The sequence below is a fragment of the Bos javanicus genome, chromosome 13, assembly GCF_032452875.1.
Source record: "Bos javanicus breed banteng chromosome 13, ARS-OSU_banteng_1.0, whole genome shotgun sequence".
NCBI classification, from domain to species: Eukaryota; Metazoa; Chordata; class Mammalia; order Artiodactyla; family Bovidae; genus Bos; species Bos javanicus.
In genome coordinates this window covers 39,434,109-39,452,306 of record NC_083880.1, presented here as the reverse complement: position 1 = coordinate 39,452,306, position 18,198 = coordinate 39,434,109, and the positions used below count along the sequence as shown (strand labels likewise).

The 18,198-nt window shown below is 44.8% G+C and overlaps 1 protein-coding gene across 3 annotated transcripts in view; it reads right to left on the bottom strand.

The window, feature by feature from the left end:
• RIN2 (Ras and Rab interactor 2) overlaps positions 1–18,198 on the bottom strand; it is a 213,988-nt gene that overhangs the window by 170,533 nt on the left and 25,257 nt on the right. For all 3 annotated transcript variants that reach the window (XM_061435527.1, XM_061435526.1, XM_061435525.1), the window contains exon 2: positions 10,574–10,683. The gene's annotated coding sequence lies outside the window, so the exon portion shown is untranslated. The remainder of the gene's footprint in view (positions 1–10,573; positions 10,684–18,198) is intronic.

The following is an 18,198-nucleotide window of genomic DNA, read 5'->3' as shown; positions in this document are numbered from 1 at the left end:
TTAAAGATCTAAACGTAAGACCAGAAACTATAAAACTCCTAGAGGAGAACATAGGCAAAACACTCTCTGACATACATCACAGCAGGATCTCTATGACCCACTCCCAGAATATTAGAAATAAAAGCAAAAATAAACAAATGGGACCTAATTAACCTTAAAAGCTTCTGCACATCAAAGGAAACTATTAGCAAGGTGAAAAGACAGCCTTCAGAATGGGAGAAAATAATAGCAAATGAAGCAACCGACAAACAACTAATCTCAAAATATACAAGCAACTCCTACAGCTCAACTCCAGAAAATAAACGACCCAATCAAAAAATGGGCAAAGAACTAAATAGACATTTCTCCAAAAGACATACAGATGGCTAACAAACACATGAAAAGATGCTCAACATCACTCATTATCAGAGAAATGCAAATCAAAACCACTATGAGGTACCATTTCACACCAGTCAGAATGGCTGCGATCAAAAGTCTACAAATAATAAATGCTGGAGAGGGTGTGGAGAAAAGGGAACCCTCTTACACTGTTGGTGGGAATGCAAACTAGTACAGCCACTATGGAGAACAGTGTGGAGATTCCTTAAAAAACTGGAAATAGAACTGCCTTATGATCCAGCAACCCCACTGCTGGGCATACACACTGAGAAACCAGAAGGGAAGAGACACGTGTACCCCAATGTTCATCGCAGCACTGTTTATAATAGCCAAGACGTGGAAGCAACCTAGATGTCCATCAGCAGATGAATGGATAAGAAACTGTGGTACATATACACAATGGAGTATTACTCAGCCATTAAAAAGAATACATTTGAATCAGTTCTAATGAGGTGGATGAAACTGGAGCCTATTATACAGAGTGAAGTAAGCCAGAAGGAAAACATAAATACAGTATACTAATGCATATATATGGAATTTAGAAAGATGGTAACAATAACCCGGTGTACGAGACAGCAAAAGAGACACTGATGTATAGAACAGTCTTATGGACTCTGTGGGAGAGGGAGAGGGTGGGAAGATGTGGGAGAATGGCAATGAAACATGTAAAATATCATGTAGGAAACGAGTTGCCAGTCCAGTTTCGATGCATGATGCTGGATGCTTGGGGCTGGTGCACTGGGACGACCCAGAGGGATGGTATGGGGAGGGAGGAGGGAGGAGGGTTCGGGATGGGGAACACATGTATACCTGTGGCGGATTCATTTTGATATTTGGCAAAACTAATACAATTATGTAAAGTTTAAAAATAAAATAAAATTGGAAGAATAAAAAAAAATAAAAAAATTAAAAAAAAAAAAAAAAAAAAGTGTCACTGATTTTGGAAAGTGGCACCAATCAGTGAAAAGGCAAAGTCAGTTGTGTGGAAGCAGTGGGGAAGAAAAGAGGAGGGAAGGAGAGAGGGTGGCACGGTCACCACCCCACTCCCATCATACATGTCTGCGTGTTCCAGGGATCTGAGCCCCAGGCAAAGAGTCTGGGTGAGGGCTGAAAATGTTTTATTTTTGTCTAACTTTCCCAAGTCTGGGAGTCTTCTTGGGTCGAGCTAACCCAATAACTGAAATCTGCACTGTATGATACGTTGTGTGAGCTCCTAAACACACATCTGCAGCTCCCTTTGCCAGTGAAAACAAAGCAATATTAGAACCAGCATTTGGGGCTCAGATGGTTCAGTCTCTGCATCCTGCATTTAATGCTACTATTTTCTATTCTGACCAACTTAGCAAAATGTGTAATTTACCAAGACTTGAAGAGATCACTCATCATTCCAAGTTACCCATCAGAAAGGCATTTTATAAACAAGTCTGGTTTTCCATAATTTATTGATCATATATTTCCAAACATCAAACTTTCTAAAACATGCAGAACCACATCACAGATAATAAAGACTAGGTATTATTTTCCAGTTGATTTTTCTTGCTGTATTTTTGGTTATAAAATTATGATACAATGAACCATATAGACATTCAAATTTAATGCTTTTGGTAAGTTTGGAAAAACTTTTTTTGCCAAAAAGAGCAATACAAATTTGTTATAGAAAAATTAGAAAACAAATTACTAAAATAAATTCCTTAAAACTATCATTCTATTTGTTAATCCTCTGTAGTACATCCTTCCAGAAGCTTTATGAATGCATCTGTCTCTACTTCCTTACTGGGTTTTATTTCATTTTGTAATGCTTATTATAACCTGCTATCTACAGTGTATTTATTTCTTCAATTATTTATTGTCTCTTTCTCCCACTTCTATGCATCTGTTCCTTCCTTTTAAGAGAATAGACAACTTCTTGGGGGAAAGCACTTTGCCCCTTTTGTTCACTACTAATTGCTCCCCCACCCCCAGACTCAAATAGTGCTTGATGCCTATTAGGAGTTATAAAGGCCTCGTGAATGAATGAAACAATGAACAGTTGATGCTCACTAACTATTTGGAAAATTGAAAGCTGGTAAGTACAACCTGGCTGACGTCAAGGTGATGGCAAGTAGGTGAGAAGGTCTTCTCCTCATCATCCTGATTCCTTCTGCTGTTGACTAAATCAGCCCATTAATTCTTGTCTGAATTCAGTATATGTAGCTACAGGCATGAATTTGGTTCATGTTCACAATATGAGAAGTTACAGAAAGAAGAGAGCCTTGAAGCAGAGGCGAGTCTACAATCAGGGTCAGTGTCAGGGGGCAAGAGCAGGGGTCTGCTGGACACAGGTGAGTCTGTGCTCTCAGTGCCACAATGGGGACCACCCAGCCCTCCCAACCCTTTAGATCTGCCATGTGACCGGCACGCCAGGGGTCTCCTGACCGTACCCAGCGTGGAAGGCTGAAGGGGTGGAGAAACTTGTGCCTTAACTTAAGCAAGAGAGATACTAATAAGCTCTTTCATGCTTTTGTTTATGCAACATCTGGACACATTTTAATCACCAATTTCCCATTAACAGATAAAAAGCGGCCAAGGAAGTATGCCTTCATTTAATAAAGAGCCACTGTGTTGTGACCAGACGACTTTTTCTGGCAAAAAAATCAAAGTTTGATCTTGCCCTTCCCTTTGATTCTTTTAGCAAGCACATCCATGCTGTGAGACAATTTCTGGGTGCACCATCCTGATGGGGTGTGGGGGCTAGCCTTTTTTTAACTTTTTATTTGGACATAATTTCAAACTTCCAGAAAACATGGCAGGAGTCCAGAACCCTTACTAATTAATAAGGAGACAAAAGGACCCAAAATAAACATAAGAAAAGATCGGAAGAGACACACTGCCAAGAAGATAAGCCAATAGCTAATAAGCACATGAAAAGATGCTCGACATCCTTAGTTACGAGGAAATGCTAAATCCACAGTAAGATGAGACTACACGTCTATCAGAATGGCAAACAACAAAAAAGCTGACCACATCAACTGCGAGAATGGAAATTAGTCTCCCATTGTTGGTGGGAATGCAGTAAAATGGAGCAGCCTCTCTGGAAACAGGTTTGCAGTTTCTTAAAGAACCAAACAAATACTCATCCTATGACCCATAAACTTCATTTAAGTACCTACCCAAGGAAAATAAAAATCTATGTCCACATAAAGGATTGTATGTGGAATGGAACTGAAACCAATCCAAATGTCTATCAACTGTAGAATGGATAAAAAAAAGTGCTATGTCCAATCAATGAAACACTATTCCACAGTAAAAAGGAAACAAACGATGGGCATGCTGCAGTCAGGGATGACCGAGAGCAGCCAGACGCCGTGTTCAATTCCATTTGCATAACATTTCTAGCAAACTTTCAAAGTTTACTAAAACACCCATACCTGTACACTTAAAGTGGGTTATCTTTATGATACATAAATTAGATCCCAATAAACTAATTTTGGCCTTTCCTGGTGGCTCAGTGGTAAAGAATCCATCTGCAATGCAGGAGACACAGGTTTGATCCCCGGGGTTGAGAAGATCTCCTGGAGAAGGAAATGGCAACCCACTCCAGTTTTCTTGCCTGGAGAATTCCATGGACAGAGGAGCCTGGCGGGCTACAGTCCATGAGGTTGCGGTCAGACACAATTGAGCGACTAAACAACATCAAAGCTATTGACAAAGGGGAACATATTCTAAAGACAGCTCTGTATTGTGCTTTTTCTCTACTCAGAACTATAACTTGAAGACAGTTTCCTATCATCACCATAGTTCTACCTTTTTTGAAAAAGTGAAAATGTTAGTCGCTCAGTCATGTCTGACTCTATGTGATCCCATGGACTGTAGCCCACCAGGCTCCCCTGTCCCTGGAATTCTCCAGGCAAGAATACTGGAGTGGGTAGCCATTCTTCAGGGGATCTTTCAAACCCGGGCCTCTTGCACTGCAGGCAAATTCTTTACTGTTTGAGCCACCAAGGATGCTCTCTATCTTTATAAGTGGCTGTCTAACGTTTCACTGTATGACTGTGACCAAATTTAAATAAATAAATAGCCATGGGCACACACACACACACAAAAATGCTCTCCTTTCCGCATTCTGTCCTAAGGTCTCAGAGGGATTTCGCTTCCATTGTGCTCAAATTTAAAAGCTACAAGACCCCCTCCTTCCATTCCCCAAACTGCCCGGCACCCCGATATCACATGCAAAGGTACCTCACCCACGTCCCCTTATCACATGCCCTCCCATACATGCCACTTTTTGACTTAAAAAAAAAAAACAACATTACTTTTGTTTTGATTTTCTTTTTTAAATCACAAATTACCTACTCCAAAATATCCATCCTCTGGTACCCGTGGCTTTCTTTGATCTGAGGACAGACAGCCGGAGCATGTCTGGGTAGGCCAGAAGACCAAGGAGCTATTGCCTTGCGATGATCCATGGCAATGATGAGTGGGAGTTGGTGGATGAATGCCCTGTGTCCTCACTCCCGAGGAGAAGTAATTCCAAGGGGAGATCAATGCCACCTCCCAGAACTCCTGGGCAGGCTGGACCCCAGCTGCCCACAGTGGTCAGGGGCTTGTGAACACAACTGCTCCCCTGCTGCATCTCACCTCTCCTCTCCCCCTGCATCCTTCCCACCCAGAAGGATGGTAGTGGTACTTTCTGGCTGGTCCTTGCGCATTCACGAAGATGGAAATCAGCCATAAAGTCCACAGGCATGTCAGCAGCATTCATAACGCGCATGCTGGCATGGATGAGTTAATTAGAAAGCTCTGTTGGGCCAAATAGGGTACCATCACAAAGACCCTAGAGCACAGTCTTGTTTGAAATAGGGTACCACCGTGAAGACACTACAGTACCGTCTTGCTTGGTTGGCCAAGATGCAAACACAGTATAAATAACTTATGAGTGTTTGGAAACACATTTAATCATTTGAGGCTTAGGTTTCTGCCGCAGACCTCCAAGAACACAACTGTCAAGCCACCCTTAGCAGTTGCTTTATGACTTAGAACTCACAAAAAGCATCAGATGGCAAGTCTTTTCCATGCTCACTTGGAAAAAGCCCTGTAAATTTATGGCTGCTAATTCCAACCAACATAAAAGTGTCGCCTCCTCTCCTTTCAGCTTCAACTGTATTCGTGCCAGATGGGAGAGCCAAGGTACCAAGAGGCAAAGAAATGACATTTTCACCAAACTCAGAGCACTCTCCCCAATTGTAGGAAACTATACACTTCAGTGTAATTGACAATTTAGTCATCCCACTGGCTGCTCTTATTTCATTCTGACGCACTTGAGCAACTGGTATGTGCTGATGCCAAGTAAAACCATTTCAGGCCGCTGCTGGGGAGGTAGTGGTTGTCACTGAGGGAGCCCAACAACCCTAGACGCCTCCTGAGTCCAGGAGAAGAAAGCTGTGATACCAGCAGGGGCAGAATCGCCTGCAAAGGGCTGAGCCCCCAGAGGTTTCCAGAACCCGGGGCTGGGTAGCTTCTAATAACCACATCATATGGCTTCCTTGGTGGCTCAGTGATAAAGAATCCACCTGCCAATACAGAAGATGAAGGTTTGCTCCCTGGGTGGGGGAAGATCCCCTGGAGAAGGAAATGGCAACCCACTCCAGAATTCTTGCCTGGAGAATCCCATGGACAGAGGAGCCTGGTGGGCTACAGTCCATGGGGTCACAAAGAGGCAGACACGACTTAGGGACTGAGCGTGAGCACATAGAAATATCACTGAAGACTTGGGGTTTTGCCCAGAGTTAGAACCAAAACTGCCACTGGAAAAAGCCTTTAAATTTCAGCTTGTCTTTGACCAATTTGACAGAAGCAGAGGCCGCATAAGAGAGGGACTTCTGGGTTCTGACCAAGGCCAAGGCCAACAGCAGACACCCCACACCCAAGACAGGTAGACTTCACCACTCAGCCTCTTGACTCGGGCATGGCCATGTGACTCGCATTATCAATATGATCACACAGGAGCACCAGTGAAGAAGTCTCTGCATTTCCGCCTGCACCCCCGCCTCTCTCATGGTCATGGGAAGAGCTGCTCTTGGGCTGCCACTGCCCTCAAGCCTAGATTTAGAATGCAGTCAGGCGGAACAGGCTTGAGCCCAGACCTGAGCGAGAGGCCTTGCTGGATCAGGTTGGAAGCAGTGGTCCAGTCGAGCCCAGCCCGGATCAGCCTCACCCCTCAACCCTCCCTGCGAGGTCAGCAGAGTCGCCCAGCTGAGTCCACCCTCGATCAGACCAGCTGTGGCCAACCTCTACAGAGTGTGCTGCATAAACCCTTATTATGGGCTTCCTTGGTGGCTCAGATGGTAAAGAATCTGCCTGCAATAGAGGAGACCTGGGTTCGATCCCTGGGTGGAGAAGATCCTCTGGAGGAGGGCACAACCCACTCCAGTGTTCTTTCCTGGAGAATCCCATGAACAGAGAAGCCTGGCAGGCTACAGTCCAATTCAGTTCAGTTGCTCAGTCATGTCTGACTCTTTGCGACCCCATGGACTATAGCATGCCAGGCCTCCCTGTCCATCAGCACTCCCAGAGTCAAGGGGCTACTCCATGAGCCTACTCAAGGGGTTGCAAAGATCAGACACAACTGAAGGACTAAGCACACAGCCTTGTTTCCACTGTGTCTGAGGGCAATTTGCTGCACAAGATGAACTAATGCAGAGAACAAAGGGAAGTCTAGGAAGCCAGGAGTCCTGCTTCATACATTCTCCTTCCTAACTTCCCTGGACAAATGGGGTAATTTACAGGATATAATTGTGATGATCATACTTGCTTCAAAAGGTTCCCATGATTTCTCTAGGAACCCCCCAACTTCTGTGTCCCTTACTGGGACAATTCCTAGATGCTCCCTACACGGTCTGTCACAGGTTCCCAGCAAGACTGAGCCCTGGTTACCCACAGCAGTCCCCTGCTCAGGGTCCCACCTTGAACAGCCTCCCACTTCCCCGCCATACCCCTTACTCCCGCACTCTGCCTCCGTGCATCACTGCCCATAGAAACACTTGCACTGACTATTCTGTGGTTAAGACTCCAAGCTCCCAAGGCAGGAGACACGGGTTTGACCCCTGGTCAGGGAACTGGATCCCACACATCTCAACCAAGAGTTCGCATGCTGTAACTAAGACCCAGCACAGCCAAATAAATAAAATAAATGCTTTTAAAAAGATCACTCCTGAAGAACTGAGATTTTGAATTTTTAAAAAAAGAAACACTTGCACATGAATGCTCGACTCAAACTAACACATGGCTCACTTTACAAATAACAGGAAGCACTTGAATGTGCCAGGCATCATGACACAGAGGTGACTTCACCTCTCTGTGCCTCAGCTTCCTCATCTGTAAAATGGGCTCAAACCACTGCCCACTAGGGCTGCTGTGAGAAAAGAATGTGTAATGCGCCTCAAACAAGACCTGGCTCATGGAAAACCTTCAATAAACGCTACTATTTTGAAGCAAGAATTGCTTCTCCTTGGGCTTTCCTTGTGGCTCAGACAGTAAAGAATCTGCCTGCAATGCAGGAGACCTGGGTTCGACCCCTGGGTTGGGAAGATCCCTTGGAGAAGGGAAAGGCTACCCACTCCAGTATTTTGGCCTGGACTATACAGTCCATGGGTTTGCAAAGAGTCGGACAGGACTGAGCAACTTTCACTTTTCTTCTCCTTATTACCAACAGGCTTCCAAGCTGCATCCTCCTACTGGAAGGAATGGGTAGAATGGAGAAAAAGAAAGCCAGAAAAAAGAGGATGAAGAACAAGGAATATCTTCCATCCTCAAGAAGGTGAAAATGTTAGCTGCTCAGTCATGATCGATTCTTTGGGACCGCATGGACTATAGCCCCGCCAGGTTCCTCTGTCCATGGGATTTTCCAGGCAAGAACACTGGAGTGGGTTGCCATTTCCTTCTCTAGGGGATCTTCCTGACCCAGGAATCAAACCCAGGTCTCCTGCACTGCAGGCAGATTCTTTACTGTGTGAGCCACTTAGGGGCTAGATGAGATCCTCCCCATGAACCCACTTTAAATTCCTCCACCAGCTGATGGCAGCACTTGCCTTTAACTAAACGTGAGCTGGGCCAGCAACAGGCATCCTCCATGGATTATATTTGGTTCAGGACATTCTGCTTACTGAGAACCAGAGGCGGTACAAGAGGGGTGTCTAGGTGAAGACACAAGCCACCGATCCCATGCGCAAAGGCTGACGGTGATGAGAGCGCACGACAGGTCACATTTCAACATTCATACCAAAGTCAGTTCTCCCGCGTTGCACATCTGAAAATACTTTCCAGTTGAAAAACCCACAGAGAAAAGCAACGCAGAGCCCCGCTGGTTCCTGTTATTGTTTAGCTTACTGTTGCATCTTGTGGAAGCCGTTTATTTATAAAAGTGAGACCCAAAGATGTTTCATCTCACAGGAAAAACAAAGGAAGTGACAAAGAAACCTTGACCTCAAAAGACAACCCCTTAGCCCCATGATAAGACTTTAGTGCTTATACCTGGAATTTTGCACTTCCTTATGTTAACCGTCTTCCTTCTCAAGAAAATTCATACTTCCTGCTCTTTGCTGTTGATTTAGCTCACATTTATCCACTGTCTGCTACAGATTAGAGCCTGTGCTAAAAAAAAAAAAAAAAAACCAGGAGACACGGATCAGGCTCTGGCCTCATGGAGCCTGAAGTCAAACATGGGCAACCCAGAAACATGAACATCACTCCACATGCTATGAATCTCATGTAACATGAGCAGAGACCATGAATCTAAGCTCTTGGTGGGGTGGTGGTGGGGGAAGCAGGCAGCCTCATGAGAGGACTGTAAGGCAGGACCCCAGGGCCCAGCTAAGGGCTTCCCAGGTGCTGCAGTGGTAAAGAATCTGCTTGCCAGTGCAGGAGATGCAAGAGACACAGGTTTGATCCCTGGGTGGGGAAGATCCCCCAAAGGAGGAAATGGCAACCCACTTCCGTATTCTTGCCCGGAAAATGCCATGGACAGAGGAGCCTGGTGGGCTACAGTCCATGGTGTTTCAGAGAGTCAGACATGACTCAGCAATTGAGCATGAGCAACGAGTTTAGCTAGGATTCAGATTAAGAAAACAGAGTCACAGCAAACTATACGCACGTAAATCTAGTTCTCCAAAGCTGTGTTTGCTGGTCTGCCTGCTTCAAACGGTCTGCCTTCTCTGAGCAGAGCTGTGTTTGAAGGGCAGCTCCTGGTCCAGAAGGAATGGGCACTGGGGTCAGAGTTCATCTCACAAGCCTGACATCAGAGAGCCCTGGGGGTTCACATCCCAGCTTGTCATCTGGCCTTGGGTGAGTCACTTTGTCCCAGTTCCACCCGGCAGCTCAAGACTGGAGGCTGGAGCCACCTGAAGTCTCCCTCACATATCAGTGGGGCCTGGCGCACACACACACACACACAGACACACACACACACGCACGCACGTGGGGCCTCAGCCGCCTCACAGCGTGGCGGCTGGTCTCATCGGCAAGCCTGCCCCGAGCCTGAGAGCCAGCCGGGAGCCACGCTGGTTTTGCTGCTCTCAGCTTCAGAGTAACTCAGCGTCGCCCCTGCTGCCTTCTCTGTGAAGGTGGTCACCGAGTCCCCACCCAGATTCCAGAAAGGAGAAAGCAGACTTCCCAAATTGAGGGGACCCAGGGAAACTGTGATCCCCTACAGTGACCTACACAGATGTCCCTCTGACGTTCAATCCCTTTTGTACAGAGATCTATGATTGCATGAAAAAAAAAAAAAAAGATGAAAAGTGGGGATGGGAAGAGAGGCAAGTGGGGAATGTACCTGAAAGAGGAAAAAGGCTTTTAGGTTGGGACGGGGCCACCATCAGGACCATCTACTCTCGGTAACCAGCCAGCTTCGGTGTTCTCATTTCTGAGATGAGAATGAAATGAGTTAACCCATTGAAGGGCCGAGTCTGCCACATAGTCAGAGCTCTGTTACTCTGAGCACTTACAGTGAGCTGTCCTGACCTTGGTTTGGCCCCGCTGCTTACTGCATCATGACAGGATCCCTTAGGTACCTGAAAATAGGTAAGCATCCTCCCTGACCCTTTCGGAGAGAGGTACCATCCATAGCAGCACACCACAATAGAGCACACAGGTCCCCACGCACAGAAGAATTTGGAAAAGAGGATCCAGGGCCTCAGGGCATGAGGGTTTAGTTGTCACTTACCCTTCACGCCAGCATCTCTCAGTCCAGACTCCACCTGCTCACCATCCTGAAAGGGCTTAACGGGTATCTTCCCCAGTGGAAGGTCAGAAGTCCGCAGGTCCTTTCTTCATCTGCAATACACGGAGTTGGCCGTTTAGTGTCTTGTATGCATTTTTTAAATGCCACAGGGCTTCCCTGGTGGCTCTTTGGTAAAGAATCCGCCTGTCAATGCAGGAGACACGGGTTCAATTCCTGGTCTGGGAAGGTCCCATGTGCTGCTGCGCAAATAAGGCCGTGAGCCGCAACTATTGAGCCTGTGCTCTGGAGCCCGGGAGCTGCAATTAACTGAAGCCCATGAGCTCTGGAGCCCTAGCTCAGCAACAAGAGAAGTCATGGCAATGAGAAGCTTCCAAATGAAAACCAGAAAAAAGCCCGAACAGCAACGAAGACCTAGTGGAGCCAAAAACAAACATAAAATTTTTTTTAAATGCCACAAAAACCACCCAGGGACTTGCCCATCACTTGGCTGGGAGGGGTTGCTGAAAGCTAAGGCACAGTCATCCTTGGTGTCTGGGGGCGGGGGGCAGGGTGGATCCAGGAGCTGCAGATACCAAAACTCACCATGCCTAAGTCCCTTATTAAAAGGGTGCAGTAGTAGATGAATGAAAGTGGCCCCATATTGGTGGTTCTGTGTCCACAGATTCAACTACTGTAGACCCAAATTTTGCAAAACTGAATCCAAGGACGCAGAGGGCAGGCTTACAGGATGGAGGGCAGACTGTACGGCTAAGGGCCTTTCCTTCCTGTTTTGATCCCTTTTCCCACCTCCTGGTCAGGTTATGAACAGGGGACTTGCCTTACCAGAATGTTGTTTATATCCCTATGCTGATGCTCAGATTTCTAAAATTCCAAATAGTCTTCTGTGGTAAAAAATAAAAGTAACTATAAACAAGGATTCTGTCTTCTCCATCAATCAAGTGACAATTTGTTCCTTTACCCCTTGCATTACATCTGTTGCAACAATTTAAAGAGTCCTGCAATCTGCAAGTGTAGGATTTGGAGATGAAACTAAGTGCAATATGAAATTCTCAAATGACCCCGTATCTTTTCTGTCCTGTCAACACCCTAGCCTTTACAGAATTACATAAGTCCATGAATGCAGTCATCTTGCTTACAAACAAACAGAAAACAAAACACAAACACTAAATCAAGGCTCAAGTTTCCTTTAGTAACCTAAATATCCAGACAAACAAATGGATAAAGAAGATGTGGACTATAGCCCACCAGGCTCCTCTGTCCATGGAATTTTCCAGGCAGGAATACTGGAGTGGGTCGCCATTGCCTTCTCCAGGGGATCTTCCCGACCCAGAGATCAAAGCCTGGTCTCCTGCATGTCAGGCAGATCCTTTACCATTTGAGCTACCAGGGAAGTCAAGGATGTGGTACATACAATGGAATATTATTCAGCCACAAAAAAGAATGAAAAACCTGCAGCAGCATGGACGGACCTAGAGATTATCATACTAAGTGAAGTAAGTCAGACAGAGAGCCGCCATCTGATCCCACTTGTATGTGAAGTCTAAAAACATAATATAAGTGAACTTACTCACAAAAGAGAAACAGATTCACAAATATAGAGGACAAACTAATAGTTACTAAAGGGGAAAGGAGGCGAAAGGGATAAATTATGAATTTGGGATTAGCAGGTACCCACTACTATATATAAAAATAGATAAACCACAAGAACCTACTGCACAGCAGAGGGTATTCTATTCAATACCTTGTAATAACCTATACTAGAAAAGAATCTGAAAAGGAATATGTATAACTGAATCACTTTGCTGTATACCTGAAACTAACACAACATTGTAAATCACCTACACTTCAATAAAAAAAAAAAAAAAAAGAGTATGTTACTTGAATCTTAAAAAAAAAAAAAAAAAGGTTGAAAAGAACAGGCTGCCAATGGATTGTGCCAACAGTAGTTAAGTGTCAAAAGAAAACATTGTTCCATAATCCTAGTAAATTGGGAAATGAGGAGTTACACAGAGTAAAACAGGTTACTTTGTTGCAAGATTTCTAGGGTCTCTCTAAATACGACCTGGAAGAGTTTTAAGTATGTTCCAGCTCGTATCTTCCAAATTTTTCTGCCCAAAGAGCTTTTGTTGTGAACACCTCAGGGTCACTGGCATATTTTTTCTCCCTCTCTTTTTCTTTCCTTTCTTCCTCTCCTTTTCTTTAATTGTCTTAGGAAAAGGTGTTGCCATCTCTCTCTCTCTAGAGGAAAGGCTAGAGAGGATGCTACAAAGCAAACTGTGCCACAGCCATCAGAGGAAGACCCCTGATAGCTGGGCCATCCAGTAGAGCAGCCTCCAGCCCTGCGTGGCTATGGGTCACCCGAGCCGTGCAGAGTCCGAGTTGAGATGTATAGAAAATAGACACCAAGTTTTGAAGACTTAGTACAAAAAAGTAAATTACCTCATTAACAATTTTTTACACAGACCTCATGTTGAAATATTTGATACACTGAATTAATTAAATAAAATATATTATTTAAATTCATTTAACCTGTTTAACATTTTTTTTAATATAACCACTAGAAAATTTAGAATGACATGTGGCTCCCACTACATTTCTATTGGATAGCATTTCCCTATGGAATAGCCCTCAAGGCCTTCCTGGCTCCTGGCACACCAGAATACAGTTGGTGTACTTGGTGTCTTCTGAATACACACATACACAAAGACACACACACACACACACAGAGAAACACACAAAGACACACACATGGAGGATGCTTAGCCTAAAACCCCTTGTTCTTTGATGCCAGTTCCTGCTACAATCCAAGCTTTCTCTTAAGCTCTATCTCAAAACAGAGCAGGTCACGGCTGGCATGTATGAAGAATTGATGACACTCCAGGCACTACAGCATGTACTATCCCCCTGATGCTCTTAAGCCATCCCAGCAGCTGCATGAAGAGACTAGCAACAGATTCTCAATTTACAGCAGGACAAAGTGAAATGACCTGGTTTTGTCGGATTGGGCTTCCCTCATAGCTCAGCTAGTAAAGAATCCACCTGCAATGCAGGAGATCCTGGTTAGATTCCTGGGTCAGGAAGATCCGCTGGAGAAGGGATAGGCTACCCACTCTAGTATTCTTGGGTTTCCCTGTGGCTCAGCTGGTAAAGAATCTGCCTGCAAAGCGGGAGACCTAGGTTCAATCCCTGGGCTGGGAAGATCCTCTGGAGAAGGGAAAGGCTACCCACTCCAGAATTTTGGCCTGGAGAATTCCACGGACTGTAAAATCCATGGGGTTGCAAAGAGTCGGATATGACTGATCAACTTTCACTTTCACTTTAGCACCATGAGCTGCTCATGGCAAAACCCAGACTTGTCATCACTGTCCCCACCTTTAACCCCCTTGGCGGTCCTCACCCCCTCCCCACGTCTGCTCTGGGGTCCTGGGTATCACGCTGCCTCACTCCTTTGAAGCCTCGCTGCACTTGGTTAATACATCTTAGTTTACATACATTTCCACAGCATGAATTACTACGTTGTACTATTACAATCTCAATTTTGTCTGATCCACACAGTTTTCTCTGAAGACCAGGATGAACTCTGCTCTTGCTTGAGTCTTCACAGAAAATGGCACTTTGGGGCCTCTGTGACTGTTTGACTAATATACAGAGTATTATATATTATACTTGAATGTCCTCCTCTCACAACCTTTTACAAATTATAGACTTTTGCTGGTGAAAGGGGAATAAGGGAAATTGATGTGGACGCCCACTGCTGACAAGCAGAATAAAATTAGGGGCAGGGCTTCCCTGGTGGTCCAGTGGTTAAGAATCCACCTGCCAATGCAAGGGACACGTGGGTTCGATCCCTGGTCAGAAACGATCCCATGGGCAGCAGAACAACTAAGCTCACACACCTTGACTACTGAGCCGGAGCGACCTAGAGCCTGTGCTCTGCAGCAAGGGAAGCCGCTGTGATGAGAAGCCTGCGCACTGCAGTTAGAGAGTAGCCCTTGCTTGCTGCAACTAGAGAGAGCCCATGTGCATCCGTGAGGACCCGGCACAGCCAAAAATAAATAAGAATCATGACCTGAAGTACCTCAAATCACTAAAAATTAGAAAGAAACTGGGGGCCAAAGAGAGCAGCTGAGTGTCTGTGGTTCCCTCCGGCAGGACCACCTCTAAATACCTTCACAGTTTCTCTCTTTCAGCTCACACTGTCAGTTTGACTCTATCCTTAACCTTGTCCCCAGAAGGCATCCTGTCCCCTACTTCCCTGACCACAGAAAATTGCCTGAGAAGAAACTGATGGGGGAGGGAAGGAAAAAAATGCAAGGAATTAGGAGAGTAATTACGGGTATTTCCAAAGCAAGAACATTTCTGGTAAGTTTAGAAGACTCTCATCCTTTAGCTACTTTGTTGTCAGAAATGGGCACCCCCAAAAAAAGTCAGAATGAAGATCCCCTAGAAGTTACAATATCTATGAAAAATAAGGATTCAAATTTGTTATTTTCTATTCCCTTTCCAAAGACTTTTGTGTAATGGAGAAATTTTAGATGTTTCCAATTGCTTTAAAACAGACTTACTGCTTAACTTTCCTTATGCAATGATCTCAGTTTTTCCCTCAGAAGCCAGCTTGCCATGACTTCATGAAATTTTTCTCACTTCCGTGGAAAAACATCCAAAGACAGGGCACACCTTCTCTTCTGTGGATCATTTTATTCTGATATGTATTCTTGCAAAGGATGAGCCAAGAATCCTGTTGCCCTTTGATGATCTAAACCTTCCCACTGTACTAACTCACTAAATTAGATTCTTTGATCTTTGCTTAAATATGTAAGATTAAATTAAATAAGATCAACAAGATTGTTTTGAATAATCTTCTCAAATAGGTTCATTGTTTTGGAAACATTCTCTCATCTTCAGAAATGACCAGCAGGTCTAGGAATGCATATATATCCATGATAATTCTCTAAGCATTTCTATTTCTGTCCTGCCAGTTAAGGAAAGGGGCCAGTAAGAACATTTGTTTATTCATTTTAATGAACATTTGCTGGATTTTGCTCAGGGTCTCAGCTGGACACTGCAGGGACACAAACAGGGTCCTGTTTTGAAATGTGGGGATCTCAAAGGGATGCAGAAGATGAGGGTAGTTTCAATCAGGGGGCAGGAAGAGAGGCATTTTAGAGAAAACCACTTGGTCAAAAGCAGATGTGCCAAGGTCAAAGGATTAGGATCGTCGTTGGCCCTGGGAGGACTGGGGAAGGAAGCAGATAGGCAGCCCAGGAAAGGGCCCGGACCAAGGGGAGGGGGCTTCCACTGTACAATGTAAACACAGCAGAGCTACTGAAACCTGTTGCAGGGTGGACTGCTGGAGGTGGAAGGGCCTCTTAAGGCAAATAATGAAGGCCTGAACTATGGACTACGACCTTGAACTAGGCAAGGTGGTACCTGACACGAGAGCTGTTACGGAAGACTGCTGCTGTATATGAGGAAGCTCTAAACAGGCCCCCAGAGAGGACAATGAAGCCTTGAAAAGCAGCTGGTGTGGGCGGGTAGAGGATTAGTACATCTTTCGATAAGCTGAGTCTAAGTTGAAAAGTCCAGCGCTAGTTGAAAAATTAAGAGTAAATGTGTATTTCTGTTTCAGGACAGAAAGTCCCCTCCCCGCAAACCCACGGATATACAAATCTGTGTATATCTCTACACACAGATAGAGCGTAAAGGAAGAGTAGTCACAGCCGCCCTTGTGATCAACAAAGCCGGGGTCAAGTTTCCTGTGTGGGAAGCAGGCATCCTGACCACTGGCCTTACTAAGACGAGAGGAATTGCCGGTGTGAGTGGGTGTTGGATTTTTTTTTTTTAATATAAGTTTTTTTATTAGAGTATCAGTTCAGTTCAGTTCAGTCACTCAGTCATGTCCAACTCTTTGTGACCCCATGGACTGCAGCACGCCAGGCCTCCCTATCCATCACCAACTCCCAGAGTTTACTCAAACTCATGTCCATTGAGTCGGTGATGCCATCCAACAATCTCATCTTCTGTCATCCCCGTCTCCTCCTGCCTTCAATCTTCCCCAGCATCAGGGTCTTTTCAAATGAGTCAGTTCTTCGCACCAGGTGGCCAAAGTATTGGAGTTTCAGCTTCAGCATCAGTCCTTCCAATGAATATCCAGGACTTATTTCCTTTCAGACTGACTGGTTTGCCCTTCTTGCAGTCCAAGGAACTCTCAAGAGTCTTCTCCAACACAGTACAGTGGGTTCACAAAGTAGTGATAATTTCTGCGTATACATATATCCCCTCTTTTGGGGATTTCCCTACCATTTAGGTCACCACAGAGCACTGAGTTCCCTGTGCTATTCAGTTATCATTAGTTATTTATTTTATACATATTAATGTAATACATCAATATCGCTCTTCCAATTCACCCTACCATACCCCCCTCCCCATTTACCCCTTGGTATCATATATTTGTTCTTTATATCTATGTCTCTGTTTCTGCTTTGTAAACAAGATTGTCTGTATTTAATTTTTTCAGATTCTACATAAATGCAGTAATATATTTGCTTTTCTCTTTCTGACTTTTCTCTCTCTTTCACTCCATATGACGGTCTCTAGGTCCATCCACGTCTCTGCAAATGGAATAATTTTGCTCCTTTTGCCATCTAGTCAAGGCTATGGTTTTTCCAATGGTCATGTATGGATGTGAGAGTTGGACTGTGAAGAAGGCTGAGTGCCAAAGAATTGATGCTTTTGAATTGTGGTGTTGGAGAAAACTCTTGAGGCCTTTGGACTGCAAGGAGATCCAACCAGTCCATTCTAAAGGAGATCGGTCCTGGGTGTTCTTTGGAAGGAATGATGCTAAAGCTGAAATTCCAATACTTGGGCCACCTCATGCGAAGAGTTGACTCATCGGAAAAGATTCTGATGCTGGGAGGGATTGGAGGCAGGAGGAGAAAGGGACGACAGAGGATGAGATGGCTGGATGGCATCACCGACTCAATGGACGTGAGTTTGAGTGAACTCCGGGAGTTGGTGATGGACAGGGAGGCCTGGCGTGCTGCAATTCATGGGGTTGCAAAGAGTCGGACACGACTGAGTGACTAAACTGAACTGAATATTCCACATATATATGCAACACATCTTCTTTATCCATTCGTCTGTTGATGGACCTTTAGGCTGTTTCCATGGGTCTATGATTATTTCACTTTTGGATGATTTGGTCTGAGGTTCTGGAGGGCAAGAGGTGGACTGCACAATTAGGAATAAAATTCATCCCAACCCTCTCTTTGAAGTCACTTCTCTCTATTGCAACCCAGGATATTAGACAATTTGTTCACCATGCAGCCAATGCAGGAGCCACCCAACCTTGGGCTTCATCAGAAAGCTTAAGACTGGTACCCATGTTCTCAGTTACTGCATTTATAAGGGTTATTGAATTCAAGGACAAGGTAAACAATTCTCCCAAGAATTCTCATGTTACTTACTTTTGCAAAAAGCAGTAGATTAAAGATCTAAAACTACAAAGAAGAAAACCACCTGAGGATAACTCAGTTCGTTTCCAGTAGAAAGGTTAGTTTACAAGGTACATTTAGAAAGCAACCTAATTCTTCTTAAAAGAGACATGT